Source organism: Anolis carolinensis, chromosome 4 (assembly GCF_035594765.1).
Source record: "Anolis carolinensis isolate JA03-04 chromosome 4, rAnoCar3.1.pri, whole genome shotgun sequence".
In the NCBI taxonomy this organism is placed as follows: domain Eukaryota; kingdom Metazoa; phylum Chordata; class Lepidosauria; order Squamata; family Dactyloidae; genus Anolis; species Anolis carolinensis.
In genome coordinates this window covers 211,769,713-211,795,247 of record NC_085844.1, presented here as the reverse complement: position 1 = coordinate 211,795,247, position 25,535 = coordinate 211,769,713, and the positions used below count along the sequence as shown (strand labels likewise).

Here is a 25,535-nt window from a genome sequence, read left to right as displayed (position 1 = left end):
CTCCTTTGTGTCAAGTTGTTTATACAAAGCAGATATTTCTCGCTGGTTTGAGGCATGTGAATTCTATTTTGTGGTGCAATGAAGTAGGAAGAGTGTTTGGCTTAAACTGAATTTGTTATTCCATGTTTTTAAGTTAGCCCCAGTTTATATTGATTGACCTTATCCTAAGATTTCCTTGGCAAGATTCATCCAGGGGAGGTTTGAATGAGGCAAGAATGTGTTTTCCCCAAGATCATCCAGGGGGGCTTTCATGGCTAAATGGGGATTTGAACCCTGGTCTGCCAGAATCCTGGTCCAACACCCAAACCACTACCCCACACTGGCTTTCTTAAACTGGATACACATACTCAATGCAAAAACACTGTGGCTATAATTGCAGTCTTTGCGTGTCATATGTATAGAAACTGTGGGAGAGTGGGAAAGGGATTTTGGTTTACTGGTGAGAAAATAACAGACGATGTGTAATGGTTTGCTAAAGTAAATCTAGTATCTTAGATATTCTGTGTACAGTGATTTGTAGATCTCCGTGATGACCTGTGCTGTACTTCTGCATGTTTTTACTCACTTTACAATGAAATTGTTTGATGGGATGGTCAGCAGATATTTAGTATTTTGGATACACCCCTTAGAAGTATGCATTAGAGACTTTTCAGTTTTATTTGTCATCACATCTATCTAATGAAGCAGTCTTGCGGTCCAATAAAATTGATGCCAAATGAAACCTGATAGTTCAACTGCAACTTCCAGCATTCCTCCACATTGCTTACATGGGGTAAGAATCCCGGAAGCTGCAATCCATCAATATCTAAAGAACTATAAAATTCCCTCCCATTTAAAAGTGTCAAATACTTTTTTGCTCCTTCATCACCAGAACTGAAAGTTGCTTGGCTTTCTGCTTACTGACTTCATGTTCTTCCAAAGTGCACACCAGATTAAGTAACAGCAATATGCAGTTTTCACTGAAAGCTAGGTATTTTTAGTGATGCAAAATTATCTCACAGCAACATTGTGGGTTTGGTAACTTGCCTGTAGAGGTTAATGTGTTGGATTGGGATTTGGAAAATTCAGGTTCTAGTTCTCTGCTAGCCATAAAAGTCCCTGAGTGACTTTAGGTCAGGCTTGGGCAAACTTGGGCCCTACTGGCTGTTAGAGAATTTCTGTTAAAATATCAGAAATTGAATTGAACAAATGGCAACAATTAACAAACAAATTTTGTAATAATGGGGAAAAAACAGAATAAACAAATGCTATTGGTACAAACCACAATGAAGCAAACCAATTGAGACATGTGGTAGAAGGGATGCTAAACAAAGTAGAAATAAACTGGATGGAAATAATTACTAAAGATATAGAAATGAGATTAGAAAATATATTTTTTAAGGAATATTCAAAAAAGGAAATCAACCAAATGGGAAATGTATCATTAAAAAACATATTAACAATATGGAATAAATATAAAAGCCACCTCATTAAAGAGAACTCTAAAATAATGCCAGTGATAATGGAGAAGAAATTTCCTAAAAACTTAAAAAATGTGATGGATAAGGAATTGAAAAGGAAGAAATTAGACAAAATTGGAAATTGGAGGGAACAAATAAAGGAGGAAAACAACATAAAGGGAATCCTAGGTGATTTAAATATATCATGGCTTCATTGGGTCCAATTAGATCAATGGTTCCAAAATTGGCAAAGAAAGAGCTGGGAAGAAAGAGAACCAACAAAATTTGAAAATATAGTATTAAAAGAACAGACTAAAGAGGGAAATGAATATCCGAAAGGGATAACCAGTATGATATATAAAATATTAATAGAGATTAAAGGTGGGAGGAAAGGGATATTAACAAGGGAAATATGGGAGGAAGAACTGGGAATAAAAGTAGGAGAAAGAAATTGGGAAAAATTATGGAAAGCAAGGCACCTCAAAAATTTATCAATTAGAATAAAAGAAAACTACTACAAGATAGTATGGAAGTGGTATTTGACCCCAATAAAGATACATAATATGGATAAGAGTTGTTCAGAAAAATGTTGGAGGGGTTGTCAAGAAAGGGGGACATATATTCATATGTGGTGGGAATGCAAGTATGTACAGAGTTTTTGGGGAAAGGTCATAGTAGAAATAGAGAGTATCATGAAGAAAAAAATTAATATAAACCCAGCGACTATACTATTATCTATTTATAATACAGAGGAATGGAAAGAAAATGAAAAGAATTTGGTAACAATGTTGCTAACGGCTGCAAGGTTATTAATAGCAAGAAATTGGAAAGGGGAGGTGGAAATTAAAATAGAAGATTGGTACAAGGAAATTTGGAAATTAGCAATAAATGATAAGTTAACATGCAATTTAAATGTCAAAAAAGGCCTAAGGAAGAAAAATGATTTTGAAAGCATATGGAAGAAATTTATTGAAGAGACATTAAGGAGAGAAGATGGGAATCAACCCCCACCAGAAGAGATGAGATTCTGGTTGGACTATAAAGAAATGGACTCCGGTGATGGGGAGCACAACGGGTAGAACACTGGGGGAAGGAAAAGACTTAATTATATGAATTGTAAAGATTTTTCTTTTCTTTGTAACAAATTAATAGTAATGTAATAAAAATATTCCAAAAAAAAAGAAAAAAGAAATAAAAAAAGAAATTGTAGGAGTTGAAGTCCAAAACACCCGGAGGGGCCAAGTTTGCCCATGCCTACTTTAGGTGCATCTACAGTGTAGAATTGGTGCGGTTTGACAGTACTTTAGCTGCTATGTAATTCTGGAATTTGTCATTTGTTGAGGCACAAGAACTCTTAGGCAAAAAAGGCTAAAGACTTTGTAAAAAATACTTTTATTTTTGTACTGTATTATTATCCTGCCTCCCTCCCAGAATAGGGACTCAAAGAGGAAAAAACTACAGCTCCATAGCATTGAGCCATTTGCATGAATTATACAGTGTAGATGCACCCTGAGTCTCGGTCATTGGGTAACTTTATCTCAGTTACTTCATGAGCATTATGTATCTTGCGGGATGGTGATGGGAAGGAGAAGGAAAAGAGGAGGGGAGCTGTGAAGATTGTCACATGCTTGTAATTAACAGATCATAATCCAGATATCTTTTTGTGTGCTACAGATTTCCGAAAGAAAGTTAAGAGTCCAGCCATTGTGGTGCCATATATTCTTTTAGAAGTCCCTTTGCCCATTCTCTTTTTCCCCCAGATTATGGAAGAGAATGGGCTAAAGAACTGGTGAAAGAATAGGGAGTGATGTCCATTGGTACTATTCTCTTGTACTATCTCTATAACTCTTACAAATGTAAGCAGAATCTCCCAAATCATATTCTTGTGCTGCCTATTGTAAGGAAACGCTGTATACTCCATTTTTCCTCAGCCCCAATGTTTGGTATGTATGTACAAAGGTTTAATTGTCACTTTCCTATGCAGTTTGCTACATGTTAATAGGACCCTAGGTAAATTTGAAAAGCAGCAAAAAAGAATTAAACAGAATTCTTTGCCAGCAATGGAAAGCTAAGCTTTTTAATTAGAGTTCTCATAAAGCATAGCTTATCAGTATGCTGCTATTCCCATTATTTTTTTTATAGAGAGAAAGGGCCTGAAGGATCTGATTTGAGTTTATTGAACTCTCATGTTTCCCAGTCAGTTGAAATCATATTTAGCCTAGCATAAAGATCTCACCAAGGACGTTTTAATTTATATGTGTTTTTATGCAATCTATAACCTAGGTAATACTGAGCCAAACTACAGTCTGTAATAAGCAGACACAAAAGAGGTTGCACACAGTACTTGCTGAGGCACCCCCCCCCCCCCCAAGGGTAATAATAAAAGAAGTAGAATGGAATATAGTCAGAAGAGGTCAGTTGGCCCCTCAGGAAAAAATTAGTTGGGCACTTAATCAATCCAGCATAGATCTGAAAAGAATAATTCCTGACACCATCAGAAGTCTACTGAGTTCTTACCATCTAGCTTAGTTGTAGTGTAAACTATAGTTTTGTTTGCTTCTATACCATGCATGCTGGTATGGAGTATGGATGGGAAGGTGCTATTATATATGTTTGTAAGCTTTCTATGTTGCTGGATAAACAGAATGCTGGGCTAGATGAATCTTTGGTCTGATCCAGCACAGTTCTTAAGATATCCTGTATTTCACATTTTCCACAAGGGAATAACTGATTCTCCTAATTTTTGGAGATTTGTTAACATCTGGGAAGAAACTATTTGGTTGATACACAGTTAAATCGTTGTTAATTTGAATATTATTAGGTTGTTTGGAAATGAAGGGCCTTTGGCCTTGTTTTCTTTTGGCTGCTCACTCCCTGCTGCTCCAGAGAGATGGAAATCCACAGAGTGAAATATTGTGTCATGAATTTTCCATTTATCATTGGAAGGTTTTTAAAAGTCCCAGAGCTTCATCAAGGGAAGGGGTGTGGACTTGGTCCTAAAAATAATCTTATGTCATGGAAAGCTATGCTAGGGAGCCCTTGTTAATTCTACATCTCTGGTCTGCAGATGTGTAATTGTGACAGACCCCTAGTCCAGCTCTTTAACAGTGTGTGGTCACTGCAGTATTAAATTCATGTTGTTTGCTGCTAATTGTATAGATTTTTTCTGTATTTAATTTTTTGTTGTGAATGAATAACAAACAAAAAGCAAAAAACAAATACAAAAAGTAACTAGCAGAAACAGTGCAATTACAACATCTTGTCAAACCATTGTCCTCCTCCACACTCATGAACTCACCACCTATGATTTCCAACACTACCCAATGTCAATCCAATACCTATTAAGACTTACCTTTATATCTGTTTTAATAAATTCCCCTTTAAAGTGTACATTTGACTTCCTTTCCAAATATCCAAATGCCAGCTTCCATTTTTTAGTGAATTCTTTATTGTATAGATTTGAATGCGGCAAGATAGCATGTCTCTCAAATGGGGGTTTCCACATAGAGAAATGGCTGTTTCATATGTTCATTCAGTGTAAGTTTCCCAATTTTAATCTTCTTTGCGTCTGTTTCTTTTTTTCTAAGTGACAACCTGGTATGCTGACATTTGAGCAAGTAAACTTTCCCCATTTATGATGCTAGGAAGAGAATAATGTGCTAATTTTTGCATCAGGCTTTGCACTATGAGGATTTATGCTTACATTAAACTTAGAGATGATTCACACATGTATGTATGCTCCGTGAAAAACTGTGTTTAAAGAGACGCCAAGTACTTGATTGGTGATAGCACATTCATATGTGAAGTCACCTCTTGATGCAAATGTCCTTAAGTGCTTTGAACATGCATGAGTCCGCCAGCATCTCAGCTGTGGAAATGATATAGCTAGTGCCACCACTACATGGCTTTATTGGGGAGACATTGAGATGCCTTGAGTCCCCTCGAGTGAGAAAGGCGGGATAGAAATGATGGAAATAAATGCAGGTATTTAGCTGTCAAGCTTCACTTGCTCTTGTTTCTTACCAGAACTAGCCCTCCCCACACCAACTTTTGAGATGCTGTTTGCAGCATTCTTCAATACTCAATTTAATAGAAATCCAGTTGCTCTCCCTTCCTTCCCTCGTCTCCCACATCCCCAGTGTGGCCAAATGCCAAAGAGAATACTTGCATATTGGAAGTTTCCTGTTTCAGTGCAAGAGAAAATAAATATTTTGTGCCCTGGATTTTGTCCCAATCTATAAACAAGGACATTTAATCTGTGGCATGACAGCTTGAAACAAGCAAAGGCCCAGATGTTTGAGATCTCTAGTGACAAACCTCAAGTGACATGGGATTCAGACTAACAGTGAGGTGTCAGCTTGTGCTTTCCATGGGTGTTTCCCTCCCTTTCTCCCAAGTGGTCTAATAAATAAGACCTGCTGTTATTACACACAACCGATATTCTGGGTAAATGGGAAAGCCCAGGGAGGGATTGAGTGGGAGCTTTTTTACCAAAAGGGTTAGCAGAGCAACATTTCAAAATTGAAGGGCAGCCCCACTTTTTCTTTTCATTCTTAGTCAGCAGAATCCACACTTCCATGGAGCTGTAATCTTAAACAGTGAGGGGATGGCTGTGGTATTTGTAGCTCTGTCTGTGTTCTGAATTAAGGGACATTCCCTTCAAATAAAGGACATCTGGCAACCCCATTTGTGGGCCTCCCATTCTCTGAGCCATGCTAAGGACTGATGCAGTTATAATAACTTTGCTGCCTGCCCTGTTCATGCCTTCCTTGCATCCTGATTGCTTAATCTCTTGCAGGGGGCTATCTAGTTGCCAGGTGGGATTGTCACACTGGAAGAAAGGCCTCCATACACCTACTCTTAATGGATCCAAGGTGGTGCAGAAAGCATCGCAATTCCTAAGATTTAGGGAGAAACCAGAAGGAAAATCAGGCTGGGTTCTAGAGTACCAGGTCTATGTCATAGGCATTCTAAGCATTAGATCTTTCCAAACCTGCCCATTTTGATTGGTTTGGATTGCCAAGTTAAGATCCTTTTCATTTGCCAAGTTTTATTTGAATCTAAGGTAGTTATTGTGTAACATTTTGTACATAGTCAGTGGCTGTATTTTTGTTTCTTTTATTGTTTTATTGTGGTGTTGACATTCTGGATTTAAATTGGAGGGATTTTATAACAATGACATACTGTAGAGTTGCTCTTTATCAGTGGACAAAGTGACACCCATTCTAGAAGGAAGCTCTCAACTTAGTCTGTCCTTAGGAAAATAGAAAAGGAGGAATTCCTTATGTCTTGTTTATGCCGTAACACAACTGCCATTGCACAACTTCTGCTACAGCAGTTACTGAGAGAATTGGGTTGCAAAGAAACTCAGTAGTGCATAATCCTCTAAGGATCTCATCACACTAGAGCATGGATCCACTTTAAATCCAGTTTTTGCTTCCTGAAGAATTCTGGGGCTTGTAGTTTAGGGAAGGGCCTTTAAACTGCTCAGCTAGACAGGTCCTGGGCCTCACTAGCCCCACTAAACTACAAACCCCAGGATTCTTCAGGAGGCAGAAACCATGTGCTGGTGTGATGAGGCTGTAAGCCAGTGATAGATCTTTATAGAGCAGGATGCTCACAGGTTTGTGAATTCACAAATCCCAATTCCCTCAACTAGAGAACTTCTGGGCATTACCAGTGCCTCTGCTGATGTCAGAACAGAGTGTCTGTATGAGCAGGAAAAAGAAGGTGGCCATGTGGGCATTGGTGCCCTATTCTGACATTAGCAGAGGTGTCCATGACAGCTAGGATCTTAGGTGGATCTCTGTGGCTGACTAGAAGTGATCCATCCCCTTTCCCTGCACTGCCCACATGACCAACAATGGTGATGGCACCAGTGTCCAATCTGGACAGTGAATTGGTGTGATCAGGCCCAATCCTGCTGTCCAGACTGCCTGAAGCCCTGTAATAATCTAGAGTCTCTAGGAAAGTCCAGATCATCCTCAAACTTTGTCAAATGTGGAGCAAATTTGATTTAGTCAAAAAATCTCCTGTGGTAATCACTGGAAGCCACTGTACATCATGAAGACAGCCAGCAGTCCATTTTGAGTGAGTCTGGGGTTCTGCGCTCATGTAGACAAAACTGAAGACATCTCTACATTCTCAGAAAGATGAAATCTGTTGAAGACACAAACACACAATTTTTGCCATTGTCTTTTTGGAGAGTTGAGAGGTTACTTTTATCCTATTGTGCAACTACAATGGATTTGTTCAAAATGAATGAGCAAAGAATGTGGATAATCTCAAGCTGTTGAGTGTTTCTTTAATGCAGACCAACATAAAGAGATGAAATGATGCCACACTAGCACAAGTGTTTTTAAAGAACTGTAAATAAATGAATATAGCTTTAAAGTTAAATTATGGTTTATTTCTCCTGCGCAAGCAAGAAATCAAACAAAAACTTTGAGGTTTCATACAGTTTTAATCCTTTTGTCTTGAGGACATCCCTACTGGTTGAGAGTAATTCTTTGAAGAGTCTGCACATTGACTAAGGAGTTACCAGCACTTTGAAGCCAATAAAACAAATATATGGTGTGATTTAATATAATGTCATACCATGACAAAAATTAATAGGAGAATTTTGCCCTATCTGTTTCTTTCCTAGAGTTGCCTAATTCATTTTATCCCCACAACAACCGAATGAGGTTGGCTAATTTAATAACTGGGCCAGGTTTACCTAGCAAGCTTAATGACCCATTTCCCATCCATACTGCAGAATTATAGATCATTGGCACAACATTGTTGCTGTTATTATTCTTTGTATTTATATCTTGTTTCTCTCTCACACAAAAGAGACAGAAAACTTTAACTGCCATGGCTCCATCCTCTGGAATCTTGTTGTTTATTGTGGTACTAAAGCTCTGATATAGAGAATGGGAAATATCTCACAAGACTATGAAATAAAAGAATTCCATAGCATTGAGCCTTGGCAGTTAATATGGTGTCAAACTGCTAGAATTCTGCAATACAGCCTAAGTGGATATTTAAATCCAATTCCTCTGTTGCCTTTCTGGTTTAATAGTGACTGTGTAGTGATTAGTAGGGGTTCCAGTTGGAGTTTCTTATTTTGTAAGTAAAGGAAGTTTCTTTTAAAAGCCATAAAGTTTAGCTTTTTGAGTTTCTAAGGAAATTCCCAGTGTGTGGAGAGTCTCCAAATAGTAGAGTTCTACCATGCCTGTATATGTTCATACACACATCCTGAGAGAATGTGCAGCCTGATATGTCATAGACACCAGGTTCCTTGGGCAGGTTGCGATTCCTCAGCAGGTGCCAGAACAAGAGTGTAGCTGCAAGAGGCAGTGTGGTGAGTGGCAGATTTAATGGTCTGCCCTGCAGTTAATAGTTGAGCCTGACACATTTTTTCAGGACAATTTACAGGGAGCAATTTCCTGCGACTTCGTAATTGAATGAAGTGCAAGGCAGAAGGGCCACCGGGGAGTTTTAAAAACATTTTGCACTTGGTAAGAGTAGGCAGGTGAGTTATTTGCTAACTGCAACCTTGTTGGGAAGCATGAAGGAGAAAAATCTCCTTAATGTGTCCTGGGCAGGCATAGATTCCCTGGTTCTCCTGATGTCTGGTGGCCACACAGACCACCAGAGGAGCTCCATAGGAAGGTATGTCACCATTCCTACACACACAATCTGCTTGAAATCAATTTTCATTCTGTGCACGACTCAGTTTGCCTTTAGGAGACAATTTAAGCTTTTGTTCAGGTCTGACTTGCCCAAGACATTCAAACCATCCCCTCTTGATTTGTGTTTATAATTTCTGAATGCCTACAGTGAGATTTTGCCAGCTTCCCGCGGTGTCGTGTCAACTATTCCTGAGGAAGGCTAACTGGCAAGCAGCCCGGCCTGATTGCTGCATTTGCATGAGTAGAAAAAAGAAGAAGAAACTGTGATTGCTTTGCAGGTGCTCAGAGAGAGAAGGATGAGCAAAGGCACGTTTCCATGGTAGCAGATCATGGTTACTCTCCAGCAGACATGCTCAGGATGCCCAAAGAATATCACCGTGGGTATTCTGCAGATAGTTTACCGTGTGCCCTGAGCTTGTTTCATTATTGGAACGCCAAGTTTCATTGCGATCAAATTGCTTTACATTAGGGAATAAGCTGTGAGAATTCAGATTCAGATTTAATTTCCGGCTTGCATGCATTCAGTGTTATTTCTGAAATTCTTCACTTTTCATTGCATTTCCTCATCCTTCCGCTCTGCAGTAAATTGTATTACTATAAATTAGGAATTAAGGAGGCTCTCATCATAAGCACAGATGAATTTGGGCATATAGGCAGTGGAAACAGATTGAAGCTCCTTGCAAGATATGCCATTTCCTCTTGCTTGATCATGTGCTTTGTGCCTTGTTTGCAAGACGTTACTTACTTTGGGAGCACCTACAATGCATCAAGCAAGCAGTTCATTTCAAATCATTTCTCGGGATAGATCTCTATTCCGTCCTCTTGAAAAGTCTCCAGCTGCTGTATGTTTTGAAAAGATCAGTGTTTAATTTGAAGGTATTTCTCTGCAGCAATAAACAACATCCATAAACTTTTATTCCATTATGTATTTCTATGTATCAAGAATTGATTGACTGATGGTCTATCGATAGATAAAATACCAAGAGGCAAATTCCCGATCTCTCTTGCAGTAGAAAAAAGTAACATTGGATCATGTTGGTAGTTTGCTTCTCTCTTTCTGTTTATCACTTTTGCTAGCCAGTTGTCAAGTGTTGTGATATCTTCTTTAAGGATGAGACTGTAGCCCAGTGGAAGGCACCTGCTGGGAGGATCTCAGGTTCAATCCTTAGCTTCTTTAGGCAAGACTGGAACATTTCCTGCCTGAAATACCAAAGAACTGTTATTACTGTCAACAATGCTTAACTAGATGGATCAAAGGTTTGGATGCAATAGAAGGCAGCCTTTTCTCCTTCCTGCTACATGAATTGATTGTCTCCCCAAAATATTTTTAATTGAAATCCAAGTAGAAGAAATGTTTTATTAAGTAATTTTGTTGGTTGATCTTTCTGATTTCAGATTTCAGGGGTGGTCATGTTGGGTCCACTCAATCAGTCAAACAATGTATAGTCAGTCCTCTACATTTGCCGGGGCTAGGTTCACAGGACCTCTGTGAAAGTGAAAAAAAACTGCAAATAAAAAACTGCTATTTTTTCACTGATAGAACACTTCTCTAGGAATCTCTAAGTCCTGCACTGTGACATCCTGGTCAACATCTGACAAAACTTGACCATAGAGTCACATTTGAAGACTTAGAACATTTTAATCAAATCTCTGAATCATCATATCTGCAACATTCAAATCAACAAATATGAAGGGCTGAATGTATGTGTAAGGAGAGCTCTTGTCCTTATTTTCTTTCCCTCTTCTGCCAATACTGTCTGTTATGCTGGAATCAGTGAATGCAGCATTGTAAGCAGACACCTGTAACCATCTAACTGGTAGATGTTTTCTATTTGTTGTTTCTGGTGACTTTCACTGTATGTTGATGTTTTTAGTTGCTGACTCAGCAAGAAACTAAAGACCTTCTGGTTTTGATAGCTCTTCTGGTTTTGGGGATGCTAATCCAGGACAGTGATAATGTACAGGAGTAGATTATGTGTTTACATTGAGATTTAAGATCAGATCTGCTAATGTATTTCAAGGGGAAAAAGGAATGTATTGCTTCAGCTGGAATGACTCACAAAACTGAATGTTCTTCCCTGAATGGAAGGAGAACCGATTCAGTTCTGCTCTGCAGCTGTTGTTGCTGAAGTTCCTGTTGAACACAGTGGGCTTTTCTTTCTCCTCAAAAAACAAAAAAAAAATGAAAAGGAACTTGAATAATACTGAGTGCCAAGTACTGAAGAATCTAGTCAAGTAAAATAAGGATGAACAGCCAAATACTAACTCCTGCCACCTCCATTTGCCAAACTTCTGGACTGCCTTTTTCCCTGGAGCCCTGTCAGCTAGACATATCCAAGGACCCTACATTGCTAGGTCAATGCAGTACTTATTGTTCCTACACAGTTAGCATTTGCTCTTTAGCAAAATGTAAAGCATCTCACATATAGAACAAACAATGATTGAGTGTTTCCTGGCTGCCATTGTGATAGCACTAGGATCAGTGACAACACTTCCATCAGCAGAGGGAAAGAAGAAAATTGTCACTGTTGTATGGGGGTCAGAGAACACAGCACTTAATCTGGAAGATGCTGTCTTTATGAGCTTAGCAGTATAGGATAAGGCTTTGAAGAGGTCTGATTATGGTTTTAGCTGGGAAGTTAGTCCCACCACCAGTATTCAGATGGCCTTTGGGCAAGACATTGTCACTGAAGCTGTACCTCCAACACTGTTGCAGGCCCTGTACCTCCAACACTGCTTTCTCACTATTGTTGTCTCCAGCAGTTTCTCTTCATCGTTCTTCTCATGTATGTCAGCGGGGATGATGGGTAGCAGAGTGAAATCCAAAAAATTCACCATCCCGGTTCACCTCCTTCTCTCCAGACTGTCTCCCGGTGTGGAAAACAGCACTGGACAAACTCAATCCAGTAGATGAGGGTTCAGTTGGTAGTCCAACGGCAAACAACTTTATTTACATGTTCTATTTACAGACAGAGCAAATTCAGTCCTTTCTCCTCCATGAGTGCTTGCCGAAAGCACCATGCACACACACACACAGCTCATCTCTCATCGCTGTTCTCCGCTCGACACAGGAAACTCACTCCCTCGCATTCCACAGGAACTAGATAGTAAGTCCCGGTCAATACACACTTGACCCCATTGGTCCTGTGATACATCAATCATAGCAGACTCTCATTAACTCCATAATTGCTGAAACCAGATTGATTTTAACATTTCACAATACACAATACCCTGACAATGTAATGGTTCCCAAACGTTGGTCCTCCATGTGTTTTGGACTTCAGCTCTCAGAAGATCCATCCAGCTTGTTCAGTTGCCAGGAATTCTGGAAGCTGAAATTGAAAAGGTCTGGAGAATCAAAGTTTGAGAACCACTGCTCTCAGGTGTTCTCTTATGACACATTTCCATTTGTAAAGAAACATGTGGTGGCATCTGGGCATCTTGTCTGCCCCATTCTTCATTAACCCCTGCCATCATTAAATGGGATCCTGAATGCTTATGTACATTTATATTCCACTGCTTACTCATCCCTTCTGGACCAGTAGAAGAGAATGGGTAAACAAACAGATGACAAATAGAGGACCATCAAGGGAGTGAAGGTACCATCACCAGGGGCTTTGAGGAAAGAGGCAGCCTTTGTTTTCTTTGTTGCCTCTGGCTCAGCTCCTGGAACTCACTTCTCATAGAACTGAGGCCCTGGCCCTGTGACTCTGCGAATCCAGGCCCAGCAAGAACACCTGCCAGCCTCCAGAGGCTGGGGCATAAAAGGACCATGCCTGTGGGGGGTCTCAGCCATCGAGGGCCTCCACCATCTTGCTGCCTGGGGGAGCAGGGAGGGTATATAAAGAAAGGTTGAAACTCTATGGAGAGGGAGATGGGGGATGGTGGTGGGTGAAGAGAAGGGATCTATGTTAATTGCTGTAGTAACATGTTTCATGCATTTCATTAATGGTTTTAATCTACAGTTGTATGTTTTTGATTTAGATATGTGATATATTTTTATATATATGCAAGGCATTAAATTTTGCTATTTATTACATTGTAAACCGCTTTGAGTCCCCCCAGGGATGAGAAAAGCGGTATAGAAATGCATTTAAGAAGAAGAAGAAAAAAAAGAAGAAGAGTAGTGGTGGTGGTGGTGAGACAGGTCTCCATTAAGGTGTGGCTGTAACTGTAAAGCCTTCAGGTTGCCATGGATTGGGATGGTGGCCATTGCTGCAGCACCTGCTACCTTGATGTATGCAAACAAATAGATTTGTAGATATGGGATCTTAGATAAGCCCCTCACTGTCAATCTTTTGATACTGACCTTAATGGAGATAGAAGCACATGGGTCTCATATGGTTCTGATGGCAGGATTAAAAGGCTCCTGGGTATTATGGTTCCAGATTGTTTTCAGGATATCCAGTGCTGGTAGTATTTGTTGCAATGTAGATACAGAAGTGTGGCATCAGATGCATTGTGGTGATAGGTTTAATGCTTATCTACATTAATATTTAAAGGAAGATGAACCAGAATGTGGATTTTAATTCCTTTCTGAAATAACCCAGAAGTTAAACATTTGTGTGGTCTCCCTGAAGCTCATTCAGATTTAGTCATAAGTTCCAGGCATCTCAGCTGCAACCAGCAATAGATTTGCTTATGTCATTTTATTTATGAACATCCCTCCAGATCATATAAACAGCTAGTTATGCTGCCTCCCTCTGTGGTAGTTGTGAGTGAATTTTCTGAAAGGGCTGTGAGAGTAGTAGCAGCAGTAGTAATAGCTGTAAATGGTAGTGTTGTTGCAATGGCGGGAGGAAATCAGTATGTAAGGGAAAATGTTTTAAAACAATTTGGATAAAATTTTCTGATTTTTCTCCACTAATGCTGTGAAGACAGGAATATTCACAGTCATAACTGTATTGGAGATTATCTTGCCTGGTGGGTGTCTCAGGTTTTTTAAATGTATTTAAGGCCTTCTTTAAAAAAAAAGTTGAGAGTGGATATGTGGGGGAATGAAATTCCTGTTTTCAAAATAATGGGAATTTAAAAAATGATACATTCCAATCACATAAAACAAACACATAAAACACTGAAAGGCTATCTATATACACTGCAAACTTCTACACACTTCCACATATTTTACTGAACACATAGTGAGAGATAACATAACTAACTTTCCCTTGATCAGAGAAGGCGGGTTATAAATAAAGCGTTGTTGTTTTATAGGCAGTTCCTGAGTTACAAACATCTGACTTAAAAATGACTCATAGTTAAGAATGGTGGTGACACAACAGAAAGTGAGAAAAATCTATCTCTTAAGAAGGGAAATTTACTCCTGAAAAAGTTTTCATGGGGAAAAGGTGCCTGCACTGAAGCTTTATCACCAATCCTTGTTTTCACAACAAGCCAAAATTTTCAAAATCAAATTATTGCAGGGACAGAAAGTGAAGTGAAATCTTCTGAACAGCAGCACAGAGATCAAAACAAACATCACAGTGGTGTTAACCCTTCCCTATGCTAGACACACACACACATACTTGGCTGGAGTTACACTTTAGAAATGGTCCTGTTCCAACTTACAAATAGGTTCTGTAATTTTTTTCTTAAATTAAATTTATCTTGTTTGTAACTTAGTCATCTGTCGGGGGTGCTTTGAATGTGATTTTCCTGCTGATTGGCAGGGGGTTGGACTGAATGGCCCATGAGGTCTCTTCCAACTCTGTAATTCTATGATTGGGAACTGCCTATATACATTTAAACTTCTATTATGTATCATGGGATATTTTAGTTACTATTCTTCTACTTATTACATTTATTTACTATGAGAAGCCAAAGTTGCAATATATCTCATGTTGTCTTCACAAAGTAACAAGTGTATCCCAGTATTTTTAAAAGGTAAGCAAACACTGTTAGTTTGTCCATTTCCACTAATTCCTACATATTCACCCGCCAGTGTTCTTTTGTTGGTACAGTCATGTCTTTCCATCATTGAGCATAAATGATTTGTATAGATATTGATCATAAAATAAAGGGAAATTAAATTGTTTTGAGGATAAAAAATGGAAGAGCTTCGATAATGATGATAGATCCTGAAATTCACTGTTGTGGAATTTCAAGAACACCCCTTCTTTAAAAATGAATTCTGAAAGGATCATAGTGATGAATTTACAAGGTCTTCTGTGCAGCCCAAGTAGGTAGATTAAATGCAGGGTCAATGAAGTCTCTTGCTCTTTATAACAAAGAAACAAAAAAACAGGAGGCATAATAATCATCAATAGTCTGTCTTTTTCCCAGATAAGCTTATGGTAATCTGGACTTCAAAGGGAGCCAGAGGCCTGGAATTAATGTGCATACCAACATCTCAGTAACATTTGCTGCATGACACTAGAATGTAATGTACTTAAAGCTATAGACTTGTCTGGGGGATCAAAGAAGGGGGGTGGAAAAGGCCTGACAGGGCATCCAATCCCCTTTACCCATCTCTCCCATACGGCATGTATGGATATACCCACACAATGTGTGCATGTAGAAATGACTATTCCCTAGCACAAAATCATTCCACCTCTACAAAAATTCGATGTCATGTTTCTTGACATGTCTACATTAGTGTGTATTAAAAGGCAATGTACAACTAGATGTACATTGCCGTAAGTCTGTGATGTTGAACTTTTGTGTCTTCCTTTAAAATGTATAGCAGCCATGGGAGGTAAGGATGGGGAGCAGTGTCAGGAAGGAAGCTTCTTTATGACCTTTTATCTGCTTCATGAAGAAAAGTACAGATACTGTGTATCCTACTTACTCAAATCTAATGCTCACCTTTAAGGGCTAAATTATCTCACCAAAATTAAGGTGTGCATTAGATTCACGTCACAAAGTAATCTCAGTGCTGAAACAAAGCAAAAAAGGAAACCTCTTCAGGAGATGCACCTGGAGCTCCTATTTGAGGGATGTCATCTTTAATGTAATTGCCATGGCTCAATGCTATGCAATACTAGGATTTGTAGTTTACTGAGGCACCAGCACTCTTTGGCAGAGAAGGCTCAATACCTTGTAAAACTACAGCCCACAGGATTCTATAGCATTGAACCAAGGCAGTTAAAGTTGATTCATTCTATAGAATAAATGCATCTCAAAGTGTTCTTTTCCATTGCTGGAAGCTTTGGTGAAAACCCACTTGAGCAAGCCACGCTCTCTCAGTCTAAGAAGACAACAATGAATACCCCTGATTAAACATGCAAAGAAAATCCTGTGATTGGTTTATCTTAGGGTCTTCATGTGTTCAAAATAACTTGTAGGCACACAACATCAGCTGTCAGGCACATTTGGCTCTCTGGTAAAGGTACCATTCACTTTTAGAGTTGATTATTAAAATTTCAGATTCTAGATTCTTTTGCCTCTTGGCAAGCATGACCCTAAAGTGAATTCTATCACACTGTAAGTTGAGTTGTTGTTGCTGTCATCACCAGGTCTTTTCTTGGATCATTTGAATGAAAGCATCTCATGATCCCATCCTTTTCACAGCTCTTCCCCCCCCCCCCCTTTTGTCTGAAGAGTTATCAAGGAGGATTCTGACAAGTCTTTGTCATGTATATTTCTTTACATGCATATTCTGATCTGGTATATTATATCTGTCAAAAAAGTATTGGAAATTTTCTGGCAACAGTCATTTTCTAGGTAATTTTAGAAATTTGCCACTATCGTGTAATTTTTTGGATAACAGATTTGCTTGAATTTGAGCATGCTAAACAATTCTCACAATGTTACATGCCAGATCTATAAAGTAAAACTGTGTTTTTTGCTTGCTTGGATTATGCTTCCTTGAGCAAAGATGAATGGGGAAATCAACCACTAAGAAGCCAGGTCTGCCCTAATCAAGATGGTAAAAGGCAGCACAATTTACCCTCTGTATCCACAATCAATGGCCTGGAAATATTTTTTTAATTCCAAAAAGCAAACCTTGAATTTGCATTTTATATAAAGGACACAATTTTACTATGCCATTGTATGTAATGGGACTTGAACACCCACAGATTTTGGTATCCACAGAAAGTCCTGGCACCAGACACTAACAGGCCACTGTAATGACTTTGTCTGGCTCTTGTTATTGTGTCTAGCTATGCATCAAGGCTCTTTCTGAAGTTTGTTGGTGTTGTGTGTTTAAAAGTTCTTTTCATTTAATATAATGGCTCCAAAAATACCTCAATTTGTTTTTAGCCATAGGAAGAACCTCCAGACAGCCATGGTCAATGAAAAATCGTGGGGCGTGATAATTGTAAATCCCTAGCATTTGCATGTTTAAGACTTATTTATATATGATATGTTACAAACCAAGCAGTTATGTTTATACTTTTCAGTCTTGTGTTGCTTTTACAACTCATCAACCACACCCAGTCCTGAAATCTGCTTTGTGCAGCAGAACAAGTCATATTAAATTCATACAGCCACTGTTGGCTGTCTTTTCAATTTATGGTGATTGGCTTGTCTTACCCCAAATAATGCATTCAACTGCTCCAAATTTGGAATTTTCTTTCTCCACTGGATGAAAAGCAGAATCTCCTTCCCCTGTGCTGATCTCTTCTTTGCCATGCCTGGGTCATGTTTGCTTAAGCAGTGAGTCATTCCAGAGTGCCTTGACCCTGTCTCTACACCATACAGTGTTTACACAGACTCCTCTGACTTCCCCCTCCTTGATTTGACATGTGCAAAGGAAAGCCATGATGTCAGGACTCTCCCTGCTTTGTGCAGCCTTGTCCTTCCAAGTGGTTTGCCCCCTGCCTTTATATTGCCTGGTGAATGGGTAAACCATTGTTCAAACTGTTCATGTTTCAAAATTCCGTTGGGATGTGTTTTTGCACAGTGGAATGGTAGGATGCAAGGAAAAGAAGGATTTGCATCTACTGAATATGGCTTGGTCTGGTAAACAACCTTTCTTTCCCTGATCATATAGACTCAGGATCTGAACTAGATCCAAAATGGATGACTGTTGCAAACAGATTCATAAAATGCAAGTTTGAGTGTGATCCTGAAGACTAATCAAGTTTGAAAAGGAACATACAGTACTTTCTAGCTCTAGTTGGGATTTAAAATACTAGGAACAAAGAGTACAGCTTGTGGTTTCATGGGGCAAGGTGTTAGTACTAGTTGATAAAGTAGGAAGCATTTCTCATCTCCCAAGTGACAGGAAACAGTGGGAAAGCTTCCTTTTTACTATCTGCTGTAGCCTTCTAAGAAGTTAGCATCACTCAGTGGCTTGAGTGTTGGACTATGATTCTGGAGACCTGGATTCAATTCCCCTCAGCCCAGGGGTGACCCTGGGCAAGTTACATATTCCCACCTTCAGAAACCCCTGTGATAGGGTTGCCTTAGGGTTGCCATAACTCAGGAATGACTTGAAAGCACACAACAAAAACAACAATTATATCATGCTGCTTTATAGTCCTCTGAAGAGGTTTTAATCAATTAGCTAAGGCAAATATATCTGACAAAAGGCTCATAGTTATGGTTGTGAAGCATATGTGTATATTCAATTTCTCAAATGGCTTAAGATGGCTTATGTACATAAGTATAAACAGTGAAAATTGAACCAAATCTTTAAGAAATCTCAACAAAGACGAGGAGTCTGTTTATGCCACGACAGATTTGGGACAACTTGTGTTTCTGCCTTTGAATAGGCCTACTTCTGCTTGTAGTCTATGAGAATTAGGGTAATATGTGGTTTTCATTTTAAATGAATTAGATGAGAATTTTGTGTCTAAGCTAGTGAGGGAACTGTTATTAGCTTTGCCTTAATTTTCTTTTGCTGCTCAGTCGCATAGTCATTTCTGACTCTTCATGACCTCATGGACCAGACCACAACAGAGCTCCCTGTTGGCTGTCACCGCCCCCAGTTCCTTCAAGGTCAAGCCAGTCACTTCAAGGATACCGTCCATCCATCTCGCCCTTGGTCAGCCTCTCTTCCTTTTTCCTTCCATTTTCCCCAGCATCATGATCTTTTCCAAGCTTTCCTATCTTCTCATGATGTGGCCAAAATACTTCAACTTTGCCTCTAATATCCTTCCCTCCAGTGAGCAGCTGGGCATTATTTCCTGGATGATGGACTGGTTGGATCTTCTTGCGGTCCAAGGCACTCTCAGCATTTTCCTCCAGCACCAAAGTTCAAAAGCGTCTATCTTCCTTCGCTCAGCCTTCCTTATGGTCCAGCTCTCACAACCATAGGTTACTATGGGGAATACCATTGCTTTGACTATGCAGACCTTCGTTGCCAGTATGATGTCTCTGCTCTTCACTATTTTATCAAGGTTGGCCATTGCTCTCCTCCCAAGAAGTAAACAACTTCTGATTTCCTGGCTGCAGTCTGCATCTGCAGTGATCTTTGCACCTAGAAATATAAAGTCTGTCACTGCCTCCACATTTTCTCCTTCTATTTGCCAGTTATCAATACGTATAGTTGTCATGATCTTGGTTTTCTTGACGTTTAACTGCAACCCAGCTTTTGCACTTTCTTCTTTTACCTTGGTGATAAGGCTCCTCAACTCTTCCTCACTTTTGGCCATCAGAGTGGTATCATCTGCATACCGAAGGTTGTTAATGTTTCTTCCAGCAATTTTAACTCCAGCCTTGGAATCGTCAAACCCTGCATGTTGCATGGTGTGTTCTGCGTACAAGTTGAATAGGGAGGGTGAAAGTATGCAGCCCTGCCGTACTCCTTTCCCAATCTTGAACCAGTCTGTTGTTCTGTGATCTGTTCTTACTGTGGCTACTTCGTCTTTATACAGATTTCTCAGGAGACGGATAAAGTGACTTGGTATCCCCATACCACCAAGCACATGCCACAGGTTATTATGATCCACACAGTCGAAGGCTTTAGAATAGTCAATAAAGCAGAAGTAGTAGTAGATAACATCCCTGGCTTCCTCCATTATCCAGCAGATATTGGCAATTTGGTCTCTTGTTCTTTTAAGTCTCTGAAAATGCAGAAATCATGAAAATAATTTTAATGCAGTTTAAATGTTTCTTTTTCTTATGCAGAAAAAAGTTCAGAGGCAGGAGGAGACCCTCATTATATTGTGAAAAAAATGCTTAGCACACTGCTAAGATAAAATTCCTTGGAACGATTCTGACTTGGATGCTATTTTTCCTTCAGTAGGAGGATATTTGGCCCTTGTTTGTCCAGTGATGATGGATGCTTTTCATTTTGTATAGCCTGATGATGAACATAGGAGTGGCGAGAGTCACCACATTTTAAGCTAAGTCTATGCCTTTCCTGACTCATTAAAAAGGCCAGACATTGGGTGAAGTGGGACTGGCTGAGAAAGTAATGAAGGAAATGCCTCTTTACTGCATGACAGGATTCTAACTTGGTTAATGGAGGGAGCTTTAACACCTCAGCTGTAAAAGCCCTCCATGCGTCCTGTATATAATTCAGTAATTACCAGTGTCTAATATTCTATATTGTGCTGGCTCCAGAGTTTACCTGATGAGGCAGATTATTAATGTTCAATTCAGGACTTTTGGGGGCAGAGCCATTTTGGTCACTTTGGCAGATAACGTAAAACTGGACAAAGGAAGTGTGTCAATCACTTTCAGTACTATGGTATCTGCTTGGAGCAACTTACAGAAACAGAAAGAGCCGAGAACATGCTCCACATCTTGACCTTTGGCTTGTGGATTCTGTCCCCTATTGTATTTTAAATATACATGAAACTACAGGGAGAGGTTGCCACAGGAATCTAGCACTATTAGTCTTTCCACCTAAATCCAATTTTTTCCTTTCCATCTAAATCCAAGCTAGTTGTTCACCAGTAATGGGATGGATTGTTCAGAGGGAACAAAGTTTAATCCAGACAAGACAGAGGTGCTTCTCTATCTGCCTCAGTTAGAGAGCAGATCAGGGAGTAGGGATTCAGCCTCGGCTGAATAGGGTTACACTGCTCTTGAAGACCCAGGTGTGTTGTTTGGAGGCTTAGATTTCTGAGGTGGTCAAGAGTCCCTTTGAACAGTTGAAACTTTCACACCAGTTGTGCCATTCTTGTAGAGCACGAGTATCAAACTCATTTTCATTGAGAATAACATCAACCTTATGGTAGCCTTCAAAGGGCTGTTTGTAATGGTAAGATTGTATAACTGTAATTACGTTGCTCTGCCATTGAAAGCCTCACATACCACATAAAATAACGTTGCAGGCTGGATTTGGCCTATGGACCTTTTGTTTGACACGTGTGCCATTCAATCTGTCCACAGAGACACATGCAATCTAGTTGGTTTAATGTGATGCATTCTGTCTTGTGGTGTCCATGCTGTTTTCCCCATCAAAGAATGAACCAAACAAACAATTATTTTTGCAGTTCTCTATACACTTGCTCAGAGTAATTTCCATTGGAGTTGACTATGTTCTCAATATACATTTAGAGCAGTATGCCTTCCCTGATGTTGTTGGCCTACAATTCCCAATGGTGAAGGCAAATAGAAGTTGCAGTCCAACAACATCTGGGTGACCACAGATTGCTAACCACTGATGTGTATAGGATTGTGCTGTAATGTTGATGGAGCTTCCTACACAGGATTATTTCTCAGAGAAAATTACTTTCAAAGTGGCTGTTGTAGGAAAATCCCTTTGGGTATGCTTCTTTTTTCATGCTTGATGAGTCTTAAAATGTCTAATATACCTTTTTACACATCCTACATATCTTTGCCCCTTTCAGTTGCATGTTATAAGTCTAAATGTTTTGTTCTACACTAATGGAATTGACTGTGATATGGCAGTAATAACCTCAGTGCCCAAATGACTGACTACACTAGAAAAGAAACATTTTTTTGTTTTATCACTGGCTCAAGAAAGTACAGAGTTAATGTCACAGGGGATTACAGATACACACACACAAGTTATTATTCACCTCATCAGAAGAGGATATTGCTAAATTACAATTCTGAAAGTCTTAGCAAGATCAACAAATTCTAGAACAGGTACTATATTTCTTCAAGGTGATCTATTTGGGAAACGGATCAAAATAGTAGAAAGCTTGGAAAATGTGGGAGACATTTTGAAATCTGTAGTCCAAAATTAGCTTTCTAAAACTCTGGTAAAGAAGTTAAGCATGAGAAAATGGCAGCAAATGTTAGCCCAGATAATCTTTTCACCAGCATGGTGGGAAGAGTTGGTCCTGTTTTTTGTATAGTGCCTTGAGGTATGTGGACAATTAATGGAAAATATGATTATAATTTCAATACCTGAAACTTAAGAATGGATGAATCTGAGTCTGTCAGTTTTTCAGACCAGTTTTCATACATCTATTCATCTTTCAATTTATTCTTGTAGAAAACAAAACTCTCTCTTACACACAGTATCACAGATTTTAATATGTATTTATCCCCAACTTAGCATCTGATAAGCATTTAACTCTAAAATATATTGGTTTTGTACTTAACGTAACGCACATGCTTAAACTGAGAGCACTTTTGCCAAGTTTAAGGGACGCAAAAGCCAAAGGATAGCTGCTTCCTGACCTACATATTAATGCCTGAAGTACAAATCATTTAAATATGGGGACTGAATGAAATACTGTAGCATTTCTATTGGGAAGTGCAGATGAGTTTGCAGTCAGTACCGGCACAGCTAAAATTGTACATAATGGTCTGATTTAATGAAAAGAAAACCTGGTGTAATCTCTCATTTCTCTCTTCTTTTGCATTTGCAAAAGCAAAATTATATGCATGCCTTTTGTTACTGAAAAGAACGTGGCAGGAGTAACCCATTCCTTATTTAATAAATGTACTGGAAATGGTGCAGAAAAGGGAAGAGATCTAATGATTTATTCTCTAGGTCGCCTTTCTCCCCATTGGACAACTCATAGTTCTGCTCTTTTTTAACTTCTCTTGCCTTTTTCTTCATCTAATTGATGCTTTACATCCACCTGTAGTCAAGTCTCCGGAAGAACAATAGCCTGCAAGGAAAGGGATTTTTAAAAAGCTGACCTGTGAGGTCTGGTACCATTACCACCTTAAGCCTAAAGAAGAACTTGTTGCTTTGAAGGCATGGATGGAGGGGGTGACTTATTGTTGCAGATGGCAAGAGACAAAGTGATTCCAGATGAGAATCCTGTCCTCGGAGAGACAGGACACCACTGGGCCGTGAAGCCTTTGAACCTCCCTAATGATTGAAGTGCTGCAATTGAAGGGGGTGCGCTTCCTAGGTTGATGCAATAAACATTTTCAGCTTTAGATTGACATATTTTATTGGTTCCATCCTGGAGCTTATAAACATTAGAATAGAAATGCCAGCCGTATTAAGCATGGCTAGGGTTTTTTTTCCCTACAGCCCATTTCACTATTATTGAAATATAGCAAAAGAACCATAAAAATGGATGTTGGCTTCTCTTCTTCCTTGAAAGGCAGGTCAGCCAGTTTTGAATTCCGCATTTCAAAGAGGAGTTCCTTGCCAGTTCTGCCTGCTAGTCGGAAGGAGGAGAATGGTTGGACTTCAGCTTTTGGAACTCTTGTCCAACCTGCTTGGATTTACTTTTAGTTTTCTTCACTTCCTTCAATTTTATTTGCTTTCCCTGTTGATGATTTTAGGGAGGAGCAGGAGGTTTTTTCAGCGATCTACACAGTAAAATACAGCTTACAGAACACCTCAGTTTTCTCATCTATTATACTTGATAGAAAGGGAATCATGTACTATTTATCTGAACCAAGAGAGCAGTTTCTCTAAGGCCCTTAAGGTTTGGTGACAGGCAGAGGGACCAGAATGGGTGAAAGATGAAGAAGGCTGTTTGTGCCAAAAGTGCACAGGAGGGAGAACTTGGCTGTCATGGCTATCAAGGGCTTTGGCAGTTCTCTTGGAAAAGGATGCTCTTGTTCCTGATGAATAGCGTTTTGGTGCTTCGACCAAACTCTCTCTGTATTCGTATACGTGTGTGTGGAATATGGACCCAAGTAGTAGTAGTAGTAGTAGTAGTTTATTTAATGATTAGACCATAGGGCTTTCACGTGCAGGATAAACAAATAAATACAGATTATCGAATACAATCAGTCTAGAAGTCTACGATGTTTCCCTTTACTAAATCATTTAGATTAGTTCAGAACCTCTATTGAACTGTATTGGCCAGTTTTAGTGCTGACCACACTTGAATTGAATATCCTTTTATCTAGGGAAAATGATCCACTTCTTTGTAATATATTGGGGCATTACCAGCTGGATCAATTCACATTATGAACTTTAGCAACATCCTAAACTGGGAGATATTTCTTAACACTGTTTGTTCTGAAACAGAAGAGGAAATTATTGGCCCAGGGGGTGGCAATACCAGAAAAGGCCATGGGTTGTGACAGGAGAGATTAAGGAGTGAATTATGGTGAGAAGAGAGAAATCCAAGCTCTCACAGAGTAAGAGTGTCGGGGGAGAGTCAGAAAGAGCACAATTGAGATATGGGTATTCTGATACAAAGAGAGATTTATCTTTAATGTAAAGCTGTCATTTTGTGTAATGTATTAGGCTGGAGCAGAACATTCGGGATTCAGTAGAGTAGTTTTGTTTTTTGAAACTCAGAATCTGCCCTTTCCACTTTTGGGGAAAGTTATTTTCCCTTTAGCCTTGTATTGTGCAATGGGTGTTGCTATGTCCAGTGTTGATGTTGTGTGCCTTCAAATTGTTTCCAACTTACAGCAACTCTAAGGGGTTTTCTTGGCAAGATTTATTCAGAGGGGATTTACCTCTTGGCTTCTTCTGAGGTTGAGGCCGTCTTGTCCAAGATCTTCCAGTGAGTTTCCATGGCTAACTAATACTCCAACCATTTTGTGAACAGGCAAGTCATCAAGGGGGTCATTTTTAAGGAGGCTGTTATAATAAGTCCAAAATGAGCTGAAATTAGAAATGACCTAGACAGGCTTTCTATATATCTATACTTGGGGGAGAGGGCTAATTGAGTGCTAGCTTAGCTTTCCATCACAAAGGTTGCAAAGAATGCTATTCATACAACTTCTGAGCGAAGCAGTCAGAATAGAAGCAGGATATTAATGGGGTGGAGTCATTTGGAAAAGATGTCTGCTTGGCCAGATGCTCCAGTACATCTCAGGCTTCCAGCCAATACAGAGCCTTGAGATTTTATAAAAAAAACAAACAAAACAAATAGAAGACTTTGGCATGTTGGCAGTGCTGACACTCAGTGAGATGGGGATTTGGAAGCAACTGTATTTTTCTGGATGCAAACACAGCCTCTGGGATCATGTTCTGTGTTGTGATTTATGAGGCAATGCTTGCTCATTCACTCTGACTAGCAGAATCTGACTGTTTTATTATTCTACTATGGACTGAAATCGTGTCTTTGTTCATGCAGATGTGCACAAGAAGGGTAAAGGTAAGTTTGGTGCCTGGCCTCTGTTCAGCTGCCTTGGTCCTTTTTTGGATCAGACTTCATATTAAGCCTTTAGTGATCAAACA

At 39.4% G+C, this 25,535-nt stretch overlaps 1 protein-coding gene across 8 annotated transcripts in view; it reads left to right on the top strand.

The window, feature by feature from the left end:
* The window catches only part of nav1 (neuron navigator 1), a 365,889-nt gene that overhangs the window by 228,206 nt on the left and 112,148 nt on the right, over positions 1 to 25,535 (top strand). The gene's annotated exons all lie outside the window — the stretch shown is intronic.